We start from the raw sequence: 20,345 nt of genomic DNA on the forward strand, positions 1-20,345 counted from the left end.
GTATATGTATATGTATATGTATATGTATATGTATATGTATATGTATATATAGGAAGGAAGGAAACAAGCACTTATTAAACAATTTGTTCCAGGCCCTGAGCTAAGCCCTTTACAAATATTATCTTATTTGATCTTCACAACAATGCTAAATGGTAGATGTTCTTATTGTTCTATTTTACAGTTGAGGAAACTAAGTTACTTGTCCAAGGTCAAATGGCTAGTACATGTTTGAGGCTAGATTTGAACTCCTCTCTCTCTCTCTCTCTCTCTCTCTCTCTCTCCTTCTCTCTCTCTCTTTCTCTCTCTCTCTTTCTCTCTCTCTCTCTTTCTCTCTCTCTCTCTCCCTCCTTGAAGAGGGATATTTAATTAAAAATGATTCATTCTTCCCAGACTTCCTCACAAGATTAGGGAGAAATATTTTTTTCTGAAAAACTCTTAAAGTTTTTATATACACATCAACCTAAATAAAACTATCACTACAAAGTGCTTTGTTTAATTGGGAAAAATTAACAGTGGTCCTGAAGAACAAGTAATGAAATTATTCTCTGCTCAACAAAAAGATAGGGGACCACAAGAGCACAATGTTTTATACATTGCCAGACATGTTCACTGTATTCAATATTTGGCTTCACATTGTTTTTCTTTGCTATAATATAGGTTTCATTTTCTGAAGGTGTAAGGAAGGTAGATTCAAACCTTATTTTAAAATCTTAGATTCAGTAGGAGGCATAGCCTGCAACAAAACATTCATTTTTATAATATATAAGAGGTCAGTGAAACTTGATAGTAGGGCAGGTCAACTTGATGACATCCTATGCGTATTTGTGTCTAGAAATAATGTTGCCCCTTAAGCACCTTGACTCAGTCCCCCTACTTAGAATCATCAAAGTTGAAAACAAGAAGGAAATCATGATATGGTCAAATATTTCAAGGAACAACGATATAATCATACTCAATTTATGGAAACTTAAGGTTTATGAAATGATATAGAAACAGTATTGACATATTTAATATATTGACATGTATAATTGACATTTATATTAATATACATAAGAAAGAAAATATGATCTCCTCCCATTTCCATTCCAAGTCCCTGCTTTGTCTTGAACCTAGGAAATGAAGGTAGGTATGTGTGTACCTGAATCCTAGGGATCCATCTTGGCTTGTGCCACTGACAGGTTCTGGATAGACTACAGTTGTTAGGCATCTGTTCTTGATCAGACATAGAGGGCTGAATGTGCAGTTCTACAGTAAGTAAACATATATTTTTGAACACTCAGATAACAGTAGATCATGTTGTCCTGAACACAAGAATTGAAGGGGAATTCTTTGGAAGTTAGGTGCTGTACTTACGGCAATTAATCAATAATTCTAGCTTGTTCTATCATCCCTCATCCTTCTTTAGGTAAATAGAGTTGATCTAATCAGCATGTGTGAAAGATGTTTTAATCTAAAATTCTCATTTTATAAGAGGTAAAATCATGACTTTGGTGGGGTGTGTGTGTGTGTGTGTGTGTGTGTGTGTGTGTGTGATTGTTCCCACTGTTTTACAATTATTTAGTATCAGGACAGGGCTTAGAATCCATTTTGCAATCCTAGATTTGAGAGGAAAATTTCAGAGACAGGAAAAGTGAGCAGCCTCTCTTCATTTTCCCATAGTTAGCCAGAAATCCTTGCTAAATAAGTAAGGTAAGGACTGATACTGGAAAAGGAAATGGCAAACCACTCCAGTATCTTTGCCAAAAAAACCCCATGGACAGTATGGTCCATGAAGAGCCAGACATGACTGAATGACTAAACAACAACCACAAAAGGATTGACACTGTGCTACTAAAAAAATAAAACTGAACTCAGCCCATAATTTATATATCTAAGTGGGATTTATTGAAGGATACTGCACAGCTGATGGAGCCCCACAAGAAAGGTACCTCTAATATATTTGTGGTGAATCTTCATATCTCCAACACAATGAACCTGAGGATGACAGGTGTAGGATGGGAATCTTTAGCAGCAGTGCTATTTGAGGCTTGATCATTCTTTTTTTTAATTTAATTTATTTTATTCCGAACTAAAGCAATAAAATAAGCATTTCCATAGCATAGTAAAATGAAAAAAAATATGATTGCACATGAAACTGCAAATCTATTGTGTACAACTTGCTACTCCTTTTAAATATATAATAAAGTTATTATGTATTATATAACTTTATTTTTCTCTTTTATTCTTCCCTCTCCTCCACACTAGAGATAGCTACCATTAGACACACAAATATGTGTGTGTGTGTGTGTGTGTGTATAAATCATTATATACATACTTCTATTTATCAGTTCTTTCTCTGGATGCAGACAGTGTTTTCCTTCATAGATCCTTTTCAGTTAATTTGGGCATTTATAATAGTCAAAATGACTTAATTGCTCAAAGTTGTTCTTAAAACAGCACTGATGTTACTATCTATAATGTTCTTCATTATTTCATGTAAATCCATCTATTTTTTCTAAGATCATCAAGCTTATCATTTCTTATAGCACAGGAATATTCCATCACAATATTATACCACAACTTACTCAGTCATTCCCCAGTTTATGAGCAGACCTACAATTTCCAGCTCTATGCCACCACAAAGAGAACTGCTATAAATATTTTAAAACATAAAGGTTCTTCTCCTTTTTCTCCAAATCATCTTTGGAAACAGACCTAATAGAGGTATTGCTGGGTCAAAGAGGATAGGCAGTTTAATAACTCTTTTGGCATAATTCCAAATTGCCCTCCAAAATGGTTGGATCAGATCACAGTTCCACCAATAGTGAATTAGTGTTCCAATTTTTCCACAAGATTTTTCCTTCAAGATTTATTGCTTTTTCCTTCAATCATTTTAGCCAATCTGATAGATATAAAATGATGTCTCCAGGTTATTTTAATTTGTGTTTCTCTAATCAATAATGATTTAGAGCATTTTATACGATTAAAAATTATTTTGACTTCATCAGAAAACTGCCTATTCATATCCTTTGACCATTTATCAATTGGGGTGTTACTCATGTTCTTATAGATTTGACAAAGTTCTTTATATATTTGAGATTTGGGACCTTTATTTGATCATTTTTGCTCAAAGAGAAAAAAGAATGTCACTTCTGACATACGTTTATCAATAAGATTTCAATTTTGATCTGACCTTGCAGGTTTGGGGGCTAGGATGTCAGAAGCTAAGCATTCATACAGTTATTCTAAATTCATGATTGGCCTTTGAAGCAGTTCAGCCTAGGTACACATTTAATTACCTTGACAGGTGGTGGTTAAAATCTCAGGCTAGATGCCCTTTCCAGTGCAGACTCTCAAAATTATTCTGGAGATGATCTTGAAGGAACATCTCTTACCTTAGAGTGGTAGACTTCTCACGGAAGTTACAAAGTGTACATGTGATAGGGGAGAGGAGGGAGGGAACAGTTGAATTTTTGACAAACAAACTGAGAGGCATCTAAGTGCTGGACCTGACCAAGAGTCATGAAGACATGACTGCAAATTAGGTCTCAGCCACTTACTAGCTGTGTGACACTTGGCAAGTCACTTAACCTCTCTCTGCCTCAGTTTCCCCAATGCAGAACATAAAATCATTTACCTCCAAGAATTGTTTTGAGGATGAAATAACATTGCAAACCACTGAACAACCCTATAGAAATATAATAAATGGCTATGATATATTGAAAAGAAAAATATTAACTCAACAGGCAGAAATGATTCCAATGTATCATCCTTGAAAGAATAGTTCCTTCTACTCAAGGAAATCTCCCTAAAATGGGCATTCATACTCCTCTTTTCTCTCAATATGTATGGTGAGCTGCAGCAACAAAAGCAACAGAGTCAAGAAAATGCCAACCATTGTCATCTCCAGTTACCAAGTCTAAGACTCTTTCCCTTAAGCAGTGCTTCCAATGTGCCTTGGAAAGTAACTCCACTCAGCATCTTTGGCCTGGATTTTGATGAATAAGAGATTTGGAATCAGAAGTCTTGAATTTAAATCGGATTCTGCCACTTATTTTCTATGTTATGTTAAAGAAAGCACTTTATTTCTCTGGAAATGTTCATAACAGTTCTTTTTTGTAGGAGCAAAAAAAAAAATGGAAACGACATATATGGCCGCAGATTAGGAAATGGCTAAATGGAAAGTTTATATGAATATAATGATATATTATGTACTGTAAGAAATTAGAAATATAAGAAAGAATAGGAGGGCTTATATAAAATCATGCAAGCTGAAGTAACAGAACATAATATCTGATATTCCTCATCTGTAAAATAGGAAGAATAATATCTGTACTGCCTACCTCATAGGATTGTTCTTGGAATCCAAACAGATACTGGTTGTAAAGTGATATCAATAGCTAGCTATAAATGTGGCTATGAAGAGTAGGCATCTCTGCGGTAAATAGTCATTGTAGTACAGGTGGAAGGCAATTTCTCTGAGTAGATGACTCCAGGAATAGGACACTGCCCACCGGATTGGTCCTTGCCCTTCTATTTGTGATAGGTAACAAAGACCAATTGATCTCACCTAAATGATGTCCACTTAATTACATTTTGTGAACTGACATGTGAAATTGGAACTATTCGTGGCTGGAAGGCTCTTTATATCTCCTTAGTGTTTAGCCAGATGCTTGTCATTTTGGGAGAAGGTATTTGCTTTAAAAATAATGTGAACATTTCATTTTCTAGACTAATAAATGTATGTCAAAAAATAACTGGAGACTTCAAGATTTCTTATCCAGGTAGTGTCTGAGTCCCAAAAGTGGCCCATGGGCTGGGAATGGAAATTCCCTGGATTGTCATGGGCTGGCTTATAAAACCAATACTCTATGCCTCAGAGCTTTACTTTTCAAAGATTGCTCTGTGTGGCTACCATTATTGGCATAGATTGGCAGAACTGTAGGCTCAAGAATGGGATAGAATGGAACAGCATATAATTACTATGAACTTATGATACATTAAGGCCTGTGATAAACGCTAAGAAAACAAATACAAAACCAAGCTAAGCTCTAAAGGAGCTCACACTTGAATTGGCAGAGACAACACATAAAGGAAGGTTCATGTTAATGTTCTGTTATTGCAAAATGGAAAGATCAGGTAATATTTAGGAAGGGAAAGTAGCAGTATATATAGGCTCAAGGACCTTGGGGATCAGTTGCAACCCAAATTATTTTCTACCAAGAGGGCAGTAGATTGGAGGTTAAGAGTAGAATGATGCTCTCATGTATCTCTAACAAGGTTGTGAGGGTCAGCATCCAATGTTCTGTGGGTATCCTGGGCCTGTTGTGAACTGGACAATTCTATAATGAGGGCTATTTTCGAAGAGAAAGTCCGTGATTCCTCTCAGTGACAACAGGTAGTATAAGACTGTCTTCCGGTATCCAATTGATTGACTTGGGCTGGGAGTGGAAATTCCCTGGATTGTCATAAAGTCAAAGGAGCCAGGTGGCTCTGTTTATACTACCACTTGTTGGAACAAGAACTACCCACAGACCATATAGCCATGCAAATGAAGCTACCATCTGTGATAGAACTCAAATCATTGTTGGAATCTGTCCAGAGGAGGCCAACAAGAATGGTGAGGAAATTGGAAACCAAGTGGTTTAATCATTAATTGAAGACATAGAGACTTTTAACCTAAAGAAGAGACAGTTTTGATGGAAACATGATTACTGTCACCAAACACCTAAAGGACTGTCATGAGAAAAAGAGGTCAAACTTAGTTTAAAAAAAAAAAGATTATTGATTTTTTTTGTTCTTATATTAAATTTTCCAAATTATTCCTCCATACTCCATCCCAGAAAGCCACCTTAGAATAAAGAATTTTAAAAAAGGGAAAAAAAGTAGTTCAGTGAAACTAACCAATATGTCAAAAAAAAAATCTCTGACATTATATGCAATATTCCATACCCATAGCTCTACAAAAACACAAAAAAGATGTCTTCTCTTCTCTCTTCTTTGTGGTCGGGCTTAGTCATTATCATTTCTCAACATTCAGTTTTGATTGTTTTAGTCATTATGTGTATTGTTTTCCTAGTTCTGTTACTTCAGCTTGCATGATTTTATATAAGCCTTCCTGTTCTTTCTTATATTTACAATTTCTTGCAGTATAGTAATATATCATTATATTCATATAAACTTTCCAATTAGCCATTTCCCAATCTGTGGCCATATATGTTGTTTCTATTTTTTTTTTTGCTCCTACAAAAAAGCCCTGCTGTGAACATCTTGCAGTATATGGACCCTATTGTTGATCTCCTGGGAATATATTCTTTGTATTGGAATGATATGCCTGTCACCAGAATTCTTTAATCAAAGGCTTGATAACCACTTACTGGTGATCATTGGGACATAAATTTAAAGCTAAAAGAAACCTGAGAGGTGATCTGAACTTTGGAACAGAGGGGGATAGAAGAAGCTCTGAGTATCCAAGATAATGATTACAAAGAAAATCATTTTTCACAGTATGTATATATATATATATATATATATATACATACACACACATGCATACATACACACATACATATATACACATGTATATATGTACACATATATACACACATACATATATATATACAATACAGTCCCTCTCCAGAGATTATGGAGGAAATTATGGTTGAGGTACTCTTTGTACTAGATGATCTCTGAGTTCTTTTCTAATTCTGATATTCTATGACTGTGAAATTTGCTTTTCTATAATGTATGCTTTATTAATAAAACAATAAATGTTTGTTAAGTACCTACTATGTGCCAGACACTGTGCTAAGTGCTGTCAAAAAGATGCAAAATGCAGGCCCTTTCCTCCAGGAGCTTACAATATAATGAGTGAGACAATATGCAAATAAATACATACAAGGGAATCTATATAGTGGATAAATAGGAAATAATTAACAGAAGGAAAACTGGAATTAAGAAGGGCTGAGAAAGGCTTTCTGTAAAAGGTGGGATTTTAGTTGGGACTTGAAGACAGGGAATTCAGCAGTTGGAGCAGAGGAAGGAGATCATTCCAGGCATGGGTGACAGCCAGAGAGAATGCCCAGAGCCAAGAGATGGAGTGTCCTGTACATAGAACAGCCAAAGGGCCAGTGTCACTGAATCAAAGAGTGCTTATCAGAGACTCAGCTATAAGAGGACTTGAAAGGTGAGAAGAAACTAGGTTAAAAAGTGCTATGAGTGCCCAACAGGTTGTTTTGTGTTTGATCTTGGAGATTATAGGAAGTCACTGAAGTTTATTGAGTTTATGTGATCAGACCTTCATTTTAGGAAAATCACTTTAGTGGTTGAATGGAGGATGAATTGGAGTGGGGAGAGACTTGAAGCAGGCAGACCCAATGACAAGCTATTACAATAATACAAGAGTAAGGTGATGAGGGCCTGTACCAGAATAGTGGTAGTATCAGGAGAAAGTCATATTCAGGGGATGTTGCAAAGGTAAAATTGGCAGACCTTGGCAATAGCTTGGAAATGGGAATGAGAGATAGTGAAGACTCTAGAATGACTTCAAGGTTGTAAGCCTGAGAGACTAGGAGGATACTGTTGCCTCCTACCATAAAGGAAAAGGTAAGAAGGAAGAAGGATTTAGGGGGAAAGATAAAAATGTTCTATTTTGGACATATTGAGTTTAATATGATTGAGTATTGATTGATTACTAGACATCCACTTCAAGATGTCTGAAAGCCAACTGGTGATGGTTACAACTTTTCCCCCACTCCAATGACTAGATTCCTATGAGATCCTAATCTTAGCTATTCCTCAGTAGTAAGTCAACTATGGCAGCTGAAAAGAGAACCTTCTCTGAAGGAAAAACCTAGTTCTTGAAAGAGAATTGATCTTCATTGTTTTCCTTGTGCCTTTTTCAAAGTGTAACTGATATGAGAGTAGATCTCTGTATACTCTTTCCCCTCCTCTTCTATCAGCGATAATGCCTTTCAGTAGGGCAAATCACTCAGTGGGAGATTCTGTGTTCAGCAGAGAGCAGCAGTCCCAGAGAAATCAGCTGCAAAATTAAGATAAGTTGGAGAGGAACAGTCCCACAGAGTCCAGTGCAGTGGCATGCCCACAAGAAATATTGCATTCAAGACTAGTACAAGGGCACAATGAGAAGAGAAAATACCCCTGGGACCTTTGAATTTCAGAGTTTAAGTTTCCTTGGTCACATGTGTTCCTCACCTGTGTGCCTCTTTACTATTATATACTATGTATATGCCCAATCTTTGCATTAAAGCTACGTGTATTTGTGTTAGAATCTTCCCCATGTTTGAGGATTGGGAATAAGGAATAGGGAATGTTCTGCTACTGCCGTTCACTTTATGTCATTTTGGTAAACACTTTTGATATTATAAGCATTTGGTAAATACTCTAGCTAATTGTATTGACTGGCTGACTATTAAAGGTGAATATACCAGTGTGGGCTCATGGACTATAGTTTTATAAGTGTGGACCCAAGAGTACCTCAAACCTGAAGTAGTCATCTTTCAGGGAAGCCAATGTGCTAGTGCCAACTGGCAGAGCTTATCCTAGAGGGGATATTACAGCTAATTAGAGGTGAAGAGACAAATCTTACCTGAAACAGGATAGTGTTGTCAAGGGCGCAGAACAAAACACTGAAGTGGCCTGCCAATTAAGTACAGGAAAGGTTCTGTGGCCTCGAAAACCTCAAGATCTCCTTGACTCTCATCATTATCCTTCCTCTCTCTCACTTCAGTACACCGAGAAGAACCATCTAGAGACAGAGGCTGTGACAATGCTTAGGCTTCTTCCCTCACACAAAATTTCTGGTTACAATTAAAGCTGACCCACTCATCCATCCCTAACTATTATCTTCTGAGCCTGGGGGTGAGGGAGGAGTTCCCTTAATGAGACACCATAGTCAGTCACCTTCAGAACAAAATTCTAATTAAAACATTGGTGATGATTTGAAGTATGAGCTTTTCTTTGCTCAAAACTTCCTTTGTCCTGTGACTACCAGAGTCACTTGTCAAGGCAAATATACTTATATATGTGTGTATATATATGTATATATATATATATACATATATATACACACACACATATATGTGTGTGTATGTATATATGTATGTATATGTATGTATGTATGTATATGTATATATATATGTATGTATTCCCTTGCTCCTTACATCTCATTCCTAATCACCTTAGCCCTGTCTCTCCGTGCTTTCTTTCCTAACTTGCTGTACCCTCTTTCTTCTCTGTGCCTCTCAGAACCTGTATCCTATTGTTAATAAACTCTGCTTGATCCAATCATTTTCCCTCCCCTAATATTTCCACCATTTACAACTCCCATGCCTAGAATATTGACTCTCTTCATCTTTCCCTCTTTGAATCCTGAACTTTCTTCAAGGCTCTTCTCTGAGGCCACCACCTATACATCTTCCCTGACATTCCCAGCTGCTAGTCCCCTAATACTTTGTACTTACTTTGTATGTATTTTTATGTATTTTCTGTGAACACATTATTTCCCAAAGAATACAAGCTCACTGAGGGCAAAGACTGTTTAATTTTTATCTTTGTATCTCTAGTACCTTGTATGTTGCCCTGCACATAGTAGGTGCTTCATAAATGCTAATTTAGTTGAATGGAATGGAATAAAATGGAAATCCAATTATACTTCCACATAGTAGTCTTTCAAATACTTAGTTCTGACATTACCTTGCTATCTGACCCTTGGTGAATTATTTCTCTCTGAATCTTTAAAAAAAAATCTGTAAAGTACCATAATGAAGAATAAGAGAAAAAGTATTGGATTTGGGTTCGGAGGACTTGGGTTCAAATCCTAACTATGCCAATTATAAGCTGTGTGACCTTTATAGGTGACAATGTTCCTGATTACAGATTTAACCCCTAGAAATAGTAGTGTATACTTAGCACTTCAACTTCCTCACCAACACCTATTTACCCCCACTCACTCTCTTGTTATCTGGTTTCTGACCACGTACTTTTTCCTAAACTGGTCTTTCAAAAGCTACCGCCAATCTCTTGGCTCAGTGTGAGCCCAGTTCTCATCCTTCTTGACCTTTGTTTAGCTATTAACAATCCTGACCCCATCCCCCATCCTGCTGGCTATTTTCAGTCACCTTGGCTTCTATGATAACCTTTATTTCTGGTTTTCCTCCTACCTTTCTCATCACTCCATTCCTGTCTTGTTTGCTCATCCTATGTTCCTCTCTTTCTCTTTCTTTCTGTCTCTCATTAAATATGCATGTCTCTTGGCCTATTTCCTGGGCCTTGCTTTTTCCCACACACACACACACACACACACACACACACACACACACACACACATATATAGGTACACATACATGTATATGTATATATGTATATGTATATATATATACATATACATACACACACACACACACACACACACATACATTCTTCCTTGGTAATGTTACCTGCTCCCATTTTGAAAAGTCAGCATATGTAATGTGGCTTGGAATCAGGAGGACCTGAGTTTAAATTTCACTTCTGATACATGCTCACTTTGTAATTCACTAGTCACTTAATTACTTTGGGCCTCAGTTTCTTCATCTGTAAAATTAGGAGCTTAGACTCTTAGATCATCTATAAAATCCCTTCCTGTTCTAAATCTATGATCCTATAATCCTCTGTTCAATTATAATCCCTATGTGAATGACTCCCACATCTAACCCTAATCTCACTCCTGAAGACCAGTCCTGGATCTCTAACTGCTTCCTGGATATCTACACCAACATATTTCACTAGCATCTCCACTTGGAATTTGACATGTTCAGATAGAAACCCACCATCTTCTCATTTAAACTACCTTCCATTTCTTATTCTTGTGTATGTCACCTCTATCCTATATAATTAGATTAAAATCTTCCCTAACCTGGTCCTAATCAGGTTCAAAACTTTGGAATTATACAATTCCAAAGTCCTATTTTTTCTAGCTCTTCCACATTTTTTTTAATTCAGTGACCGCCCCCCACAACCCCCTTTATCTGCCCTCACTGCTGAAATTCTAATTCAGCTCTCTGCTACTGAACTATTATAATAGCCTTCTAACCCATCACCTTGCCTCCCACTTCTCACTCTCTAACTCATCTTCATTTTTCCCTTTCCAATTCCTTACTTATCTTGAGAGTTCAGTTCTCATGCCATCTAGTCCCTGAGGCCTTTCCTTATGTCAAGAGCCAGTGGTGTTCTCTCTCCTTTTTTCAAATGTCCCTCTTTGTCCTTTTCACTCTATCCCTCACATTTATATTTATCTGTGCTGATATATTCTCTTTCTTCAGCCTGCACAAAGTAGAATATAAACTTGAGAGTAGGATCTGTTTCACCTTTTTCTTTCTAATCCCAATACTCAGCCTCATGTCTTGCGCATATTTTATGGTCCTTATTAAATGTTGTACGGAACTCCCCCATTAAATGACCTAGAACTTGAGGAATACAAATTAACCTCCTTGTATTCGACACTGATACATATCAATTTTTCATGAGTTCACAATCTCTTCTTCTAGTCTCCCTAACACTTCAGCTGTGATTCCTATTGATCTTTTGATCAGGGACAAGTAGAGTAGAATCCATACCCAGGACCCAAGAACTGCAAAGCTATATTTCCATACTTCCTTGAAGAGAAATCATTTGTTTCTGTTGTCACTATGATTCCCTCTAAGGAGTATTAAGAGCACTGGACAGGCATCAGAAGACCTGAATTTGAATCCTAGCTATGATTTCTGCTACTTCGCATCTCTATTGTTTTATATCTTAGCATTCTAGATTTGAAAGGTTCCTTTAAACTTTGAAATTCTGAGTACTAACATTTTAATGCTGGAAGCTCTCTCTCCCTCTGCCTAATGTTCTATGGCTCCTTCTTCCTTAAATAGCTCACATTGATATGGTAGTTAGAGGTTTACAAAGCACTTTGTATATATCTCATTTAATCCTCACAGTAACCTTATGAGGTAGGTGCTGTTATTATCTCCATTTTACAAATGAGAGAACTGAGGCTGAGAGTCAAGTGTCTTGCCCACATAAATAGTAAGTGTCTCCCTGACTCCAAGAACATTTTATGCAGTGTGGCAATATTCTATACTTTCTATGATCTAAAGGCATAATCTTTTCTGAGGAAATTACCCTAAATTCTCTGCTGTAGTCAATTCTCAGAATGAAGGAGAATAGGTGGACCAATCTGAGAGAATTAAATTTAAAAAAACCCTCAACCATAGGCAATGCCATTTGGATTGTAGAGTCTCAGTGATGAAACCTTATTATAAAATATCTCTCCAGATCAGAAGCATCAGGAATTGAACAATCAGATTTAAGAAGATCAAGGTTAAGGCCCAGGGGCATAAAGACAGGAACTGGTAAAGGGACTAATACAGACTCTGAGAGTATATGGAAGCCAGGGTCCTGGAAGGGTGGTAGACCTGAATGTGATCACTAGAGAGAATATAACAGCAACAGGTTAATAAAAGGTAATGGGTCAAGGTCAGTTAAGTGTCCAGGAGAGAATGGTAAAGGAGAAGATTTAGCTAAGAAGCCTGTAATGAAACAAATGAGCACACCTAACTGCTCCTGCCCCTAGTGACATAAAAAAGGTGTTTCTTCATCTGTAAAATGAGGGTACAAGTGTCTGGGGGGAAGAAAGGTCTGAATTAAATGGTCCCTGAAGTCCCTCTCAACCCTAACACCCTGCCCTAATCATACAATCCCATGGGCTCCTTATATGTTAGAACTAGAAGGGACCTTTGCATAGTATATTAGAAGACAGTGCATAAGAGAACTGGAAGATGCCTTGAGAACACAAAACATTAGAGCTGGAAGGAACCTTAGAATCAAATGTCAACGTATGGAATCATCCATCATCAGACCTGGAATAGATCTTAATGTTGTCCAGCCAAGCCCTCTGCCACCATTTTACAGGTGTGGAAACTGATGCCTGGAGAAGGAAAGTGACTTGCCCAAAATAACACACCTTAGTGGCACCTGCTGCTAGTCAAACCTCAGGTCTCCTAGAAACCCTTCACTTACCTCCTCAGGTCATGCCAGCCATCCAAGGTGGATTCACTCCTTCATCAGCCTCTCATCAGCTCCCAGATGCCAGGCAGATTCAAAGCCATTATGCCCCAGATGCTGAGCCTAATCATTAAGCTGGTTTTTATTTTGCTAATTATTTCCAAATGATGTCTAATGGAACTATTTTATTTGCAGGTCTATTTTGGTCTCATTATCAACATGTGTAATTTCAATTAGGTTAATTGCCATTGCTCAGCCACCCAGACAGCCTTTCACTCTACAACTCCAGTAAGAATTTCCTGTGTCTACTTTGTGGCCACCTGATGGGATTATATAGGATGATTTGCTGCTGCCTGATGGTGTCAGCTCCTTAGGCTGGTTATCAGCTTTAAAAAAGATGGGAGAGGGAAGAAGAAGAGGCAGTGGAGATAGGAGAGAAGTGAAAAGTTGTCATGAAGTGTGGATAGGAAAAACCACAGGAGGGGCAATGATGGAAAGTGTTCTGGGGTAGGAAGAGATTTGATCCTGGTGTGCTGTGTCTTGAGCAGCCTGCAGCTTCCTAGAGAAGCTGTGAAATCAAATTTACTGGGACATTTACTTCACAACTAGATCCAGATCAGCATGGAACTTCTGGACTCTTCCTCTTGGATGAGTGTCTCATCATGCTGGGTTGACCATCTTTGCTCCTGATGCCTTGGCACCAGGGCTTTGGAATGGATCTTAGCATTTCTAGCTGGAAGGGACCTTGGTGACCATCTGGTTTACCTGTTGCTCCATTTTACAGATGGGAGAAAGTAGGATCCAGAGAAGGATCTGTATTAAGAATTTACCTTTGAGATAATCTTCACCGTGCTCCACCACTCCATTCTACAGAGAAGAAAATAGCCTGAATGGAACTTAGGGTTCATGTAGTTCAACTGTTCTCTAATTTTGTAGGTGTAGAAACTTGAGGCCAAGAGGAAGATCTTTAGCTGGAAGGTATCTATTCCTCCATTTTACAGAGGGGCAAATTGGAGCCCAGATAAGGGAAAGCATGTGCCCAAAGATCCTATAGCAGCAGAGCTGAGGTTGTAACCTGGGTCTTTTGATTCCAAACCCAGTACTTTTCCGACTATACCATTCTCTGCCTTTATCAAAACCTTTCTAGTATCATATTAACTTGTGGACATGCTCAATTCAAGTCAATTAATATTTATTTAATTTCAAGGTGTATGAATGAGATTACCCTTCTATCCTGCCTTTTAGATTTGTAAGCCTCTCTCTAGAGGAGGAGAAATGTTCCTTTTCCTCCTCATATCCCCACTGTTTAGCACAGCACTCTTCACATAATAGGTGCTTAACTCATGTTTAGTGAATTGAATTTGCATACCATCCTTCCCATTCATGGGATTGTGTCAATAAAAAAGAACTTGGCTTGAGCTGAGTGAGTTGAGGATGCTCAGCCGTAGTCTGTGAGAGACAGATAGAGATAAACAAGATCCAATCTGAATCTTACATTCAGTCTTTCCCAGTTTGAGAAAGTCTAGAGACAGAGATATAACTAATGCAAGATCCGTGGAGCTTTGTCCCAGGACACTAACATCAAAGGGATAAGGGACATACTTCCTCCCTGTAGTGATCATCTATTAAACATGACACTCCATGGGCCCCATCCTTTCCTCTATCTCCGATTCTATGACTCTGCTTGGCTTTGAGCTACCTCTTCCTCCAAGGATCTTGTCACCAGTAGATCCCTTCTCGGGAACCTGCCCTCCTGCACCATCAAGGATGATGTGAGTGAGGAGAACTGTCCGTGTTTTGATTCCATCAGTGGGGAAACATGCCCCATTGGGTCCCATGTCAATGGTATGGATTCTGTCTTCCACAGCAGCAGCCTCAGGATGTCTTAGAGTCTCGATCCTCTGCTCTCCATGTAAAGCGGATATACTTGGAGTGCTAGAGTTCTTAGTTATGGCTCTGCTTGCATTCTACTCAGGGGCAGAGTCTGTGGTTATTTTCTGCCTCCCCATAGTCCAGTGGCCCTGCCTTCCACCAAACAGTGATAAGACTAAGAGAAGAAGCATCTAGCTTGGAGGCCAGCTATTATACTTTAAAAAGGTGTTTTTCTCACTCAACCCTCAGCATTGCTTTAAAAACCAAGAGAAACCCACACACACACACACACACACAAATACCTTTGTGCACTGCCAGAGGACCACCTAACTATGGTATTCACAGAAAGCAGATGGGAATGTTATGCCTAGTTGAGCCCTGTTGATTACCATTGTTTAAATGAAACCCTACATAGGTTAAATCTAAAGATAAACAGATCATTACAATTAACACCTTCTAGGTGTAACACTCCAATTCTACTAGGCACTTTAGTAACCATTCAGGTTAATTCTTTCCAGTGCTTCTCAGAGTTAAGGTAATTCACAATTACTTCTATGCTTAATATTGATTTTGATTTCCCAGTTTTACAAATGGAAAAACTGAACTTGAAAAGGTTTGAATGTCTTCTTCCTATGGGGGGCATTCCGGTATGTAGCATTTGCTGAGCATTTTTTCTGCTCTGAGACTCCAGAGTATCACTCAGAATTCAGAGCATGAAGATATCCTAAAGGTTCATGACTACCTGGCCGTGATTTTCAGCAAGCAGCTCCCCAGCCAAATGACAGATTCATTTTGGGAGTGGGGGGTTATACACAAAAATAGCATGAGACCACTTCAACTAGAGGATGACCAAATACTGAGTTTTTAAGTTCAAACAGTAAGAGAGTAGTGGGAAGGACAGAGGCAAAGTTGTCATGGCACTAGCAGTGGAGGAGAACAAAAAGAATGAAAGTAGCAACAGTGGTAGTAGAGTACTGACAGGATCAATGAACAGCAAGAGCAGTAGTAGTGGGGTAGAATGGTAATAGTAAAAGCATCAGCCAAGAGGAAGGAGAGAGCCGGAGCAGAGGTCGGTAGGGGCAGCCAAGTAGAGGTAGTGAGAGTAGGGAAAGAAGAGTAATACAAAGGGAAGAGCAATGCTATCTAGCAAGAGTCAGAGAGGAGTATTAGTAGATTAGCAGCAAGGCGGCTGATAGCAGGAGTTGGGGAGTCATGGGAGTGTCATCAGAAACAAAAATAAGAGAGTTAAAACAGATGAAAACAGATGAGTAGTAAAATGGTCATAGTAGCAAGATCAACATCGGCAGTAGAAGCAATAATAGTATTTTTACCATTTGTAGTAACAGCAGCAGCAACAATAGCAGCTGCAGAAGTAGTAGTAGTAGTGGTGGTGGTGGTAATAGTAGTAGTAATAGTAGTAGTAGTAACAATAATGGTAGCAGTATTAGGAATAGGAATAATAGTAGCAGCAATAGCAATAAAATTAGTATAACAAAATAGTTGTTGTGGTTGTTCAGTTGTTTCAGTCACGTCTGACTCTTTGTGATCCCATTTGGGCTTTTCTTGGCAAAGACACTAGAGTGGTTTGCCATTTCCTTCTCCAGTTCATTTTACAGAGAAAGGAACTGAGGCAAACAGGGTGAAGTGATTTTGTCCAGGGTCACACAGCTGGTAAGTGTCTTAGGTTTGGATTTGAACGCTGGTCTTCCTGACTCCAGATCTGGCACTTTATTTACTGTGCCATCTAGCTGCCCTCAATAATGGTAGTAGCAGTAGCAATAATAGTAGCAGTGATAATAGTAGTGGTATCAATATTGACAGTAGTAATAGTAATGATAATGATTAAACAACATAGTAAATAATGGTAGTAATAAACAGTAGCCATAGTAACAACAGCAGTAGTAGTAGTAATAGTAATAATCATAGTAATTGTAATTGTAATAGTAGTAGCAGTAGCAATCATAGTAGTTGTAATAGTAGCATTAGTCAAAGTAGTAGTATCAGTGGTAGTGTTGATAGTAGAAATAGTAATAGTAGTAATGGAATAGTAATGGTAGTAAAACTAGCAGCAGTAGCAATAAAAGTAGTAGTAATAGTGCCATATTATTTTTTTCCACTCCACTTTGCATCTGCTGTCCTGCCTGGTTTCAACTTCATGGAACATGATGATGCCATGCCAGGTATCCCTTATCCCTCTGCCCTTTTCTTGCTTCCTTTTTCCCTCTTTTACCTAAGCTTATTGAGAACAGTGACCATTGTTCTTTTTATTAATTTTATCCCTAGTGTTTCGCACAATGCCTGGCACACAGTAGGCACTTAATAGATGTTGATTGGGTTAGATTGGATAAGTAGCAGTCATAGGGGTAGTAATAGTAATAGAAGAGGGGCAGCTAGGTGGCACAGTGGATAGAGCTCTGGCCCTGGATTCAGGAGGACCTGAGTTCAAATCCGGCCTCAGACACATAACGCTTACTAGCTGTGTGACCCTGGGCAAGTCACTTAATCCCATTGCCTAGCAAAATAAAAAAAAAATTGTAATAGAAGAGCTAATAATAGCAATAATAGTAGTAGCAATAACAATAATAGTAGTGATAGTAACAGTATCAGCAGCAGTAGTAAAAAGGTAATAACATTAGAACTAGTAACAGTAATAGTAATAGTAATAATAGTAGGTAGTACCAGTAGTGATAATGCCAGTAATAATAGCAGCAGTAGTAGCAGTGGCAGTGGTAGTGGCATTAGTAGTAGTAATGGTAATAACTGTAGTAATAAAAGTAACAATCATAGTAATATCAGTAATAGTAGTAGTTAGAGTAGTAATGGTAGTGGAATCAGTAGTAATAATGGTAGTAGTAATAGTAGCAGTAGCAGCAATGGTAGTATATTAGTAATAGTAGTAATAGTAGTAGTGGTAGTAGTAGCAGCAGTAGTAGTAACAATGGAAGTAGTACTAATAGTAAAAGTAATCATAATAGTAGTAGCAATAGTAGCATTAGCAATAGCACTAATTGTACTAGTAACAGTAGTAATAGTTGTAGTAGAAATAGCAATAGTAATAATAGTAGTAGAAGTAGTGGTGGTAGTATTAATAGTAGTAACAATAGCGGGGAGGGGAAGGTAATAGCCGTAGCAATAATAATAGTTGTGCTAGCAATCATATTAGCAATCATATTAATCTTAGTCACAGGATAGTTGCAATAAAAAATCTCAATTGCAGTAGCATCCATAGTTGCGGCAGTAGGAACCTTTATAATAGCATACATTTGTATGGCATTTGTGGCCACAAAACATTTTACTATATTGTCTTTTTTTTTAACACAACAAGCAAGTTAATTGGGTATTGCAAACATTGTTACACTCAGTTTTCCCAGACAGAGTCAAGAGGGAGAGGTTAAGTATGCTAGTAAGCGATTCAGAACTACGGTCCACATGTCGAGATCTTTCTATTATCACAATCATGTTGATGAATGAAATTAGACACTGGACAATTTGAACAGGTGGCTATAGTGTCTTATGTCCAAGAAGTCAATTATAAATGTATTCCCTTATGCCATGTATCCTTACTGACAGAAATTGAGACCTACCATCCTTTAATCTCCAGCTCATAAGCTACATTCTTCATGAGTCATATATTAACACCAGTAGAATTCCAGAGGTGGAAAGATGATTAAGAAAGCTATAACTAGGACTTATTTTTGCACATAGGGTGAGATAAAGGAAAGTCACCCTCAGGTGGGAAATGCGACAGAGACCTAAAGACAATGATAAAAAGTATAGAGGTCACAAGGAGGAGCTCATCCTTGCAGACCTCCCCTAGTTAAGTTTCTCATCATATCCTACCTGAACTTCCCAGGGCTCATAACATGTGTCATTCTTGGCTCCTCAATATCTCTTACCCTTCCCCACAGCCAAGCTGTTGTCAAGAACTATCAATTTCACTTTTAGACATGTCAGGTCACTCCCTTCTCTCTTTGACAGTGTCACCACTCTAGTGCAGTCCATCATCACCTCACACCTGGACTGTAGACTGTGAGGCCCAGGGATGTACGTATGTATGTAGGTATGTATGTACGTATGTATGTATGTATGTATGTATGTATGTATGTATGTATGTATGTATAGAGATAGATTGATATGTCTTGACCCTGAAATGTGTGCACATGGAGAGAGACAGTGAGAGCAAGAGCGAGCGAGGGAGAGAGAAAGAGAGAGAGAGAATGATTTCATATAGAGAGAATGATATATAGTTATAGATAGATAAATAGATAAACTTTATTAATGGCTTCCCATTAGGAGATAACTGAACTGAACTGAACCTTGAAGGAAGCTAGAGATACTAATAGGTGCATGTAAAGAAAAGAGTATAATCCAGGGAGGGGAGTCATTCTTCTGCAAAAGCACAGCAGGGAAGATGACATGCTAAGATCAGGGAACAGCAATTAGGCCAGATTGCCTATAATTTAGAGAAAGTAAAGGAGGATGATGAGAAATAATCCCCCAAAGGTAGGTAGAAGCTGCATTGTGAAATTATTTAAATGACAAATCAAGGCATCTTTGAAACAATAGGCAGTCATCGAAGGTCCCTTGGCAGGATATTGGCATTCCCTCTCGTGCTTTAGGAAAATCATTACTGCAGTTGTGGGGAGGATGCATTGGAAAGGGAAGAGACTGGCAGCAGGGAGTACAATTTGGAGGCTGTTGTAATAGTCTGAGTCAGAAAGGATGAGGACCTTGGTTAGGCTGTTAGACATATATGTGCAGGTAAGGAGTTTGATGCAAGAGATGCTATGGAAGGAGACTCAGTAAGACAACAGATATGGCAATCGAGTGAAATAAGTGACTCAAGGATGAAAATTATGTGACTGGACAGTAGTGGGGCTCTAAAAAGAAATTTGGAGGATGGGTAGGTTTAGAGAGGACAATCACAAATTCTGTTTTTGGATATGTTGAATTTGAGATGCCTATGGGACAACCAGTCTCTTTGCCAAGAAAACCCTAAATGGGGGGTCATGAAGAGCTGGACATTACTGAACAACAACAATAATGGGACATCCATTGGGGATGACCAGTAAGTCTCCCTGGTGCGTGTTCTTCTCACCATATGCTTTGCTGCCTTCTTTAAAAGAAAATGAAAGCTCATAGTTTCCCCAAGATCCTAGAGCACTTTATCTTTGTTCTTTTTAAGGTAACCATCACCATTTATCAGATAAGTGTCACTCCCTGGGGGCAGGGAGATAGATGGATTGATGACAGAGAAAGACAAATTAGACAGACAGATCAATTGATATGTATCTATATCTATGCATATATGCATATGTATATATGTGCGTGTGTGTATATATCTTTCTTCATGGTTCAGTTCAGGTGATTGCTCTAATGGGAAACCATATAAAGAGATGAGGAAGAGAGAGAGAGAGAGAGAGAGAGAGAGAGAGAGAGAGAGAGAGAGA

Source organism: Vombatus ursinus, unplaced genomic scaffold, assembly GCF_900497805.2.
Source record: "Vombatus ursinus unplaced genomic scaffold, bare-nosed wombat genome assembly UNPS02014864.1, whole genome shotgun sequence".
Taxonomy (NCBI): domain Eukaryota; kingdom Metazoa; phylum Chordata; class Mammalia; order Diprotodontia; family Vombatidae; genus Vombatus; species Vombatus ursinus.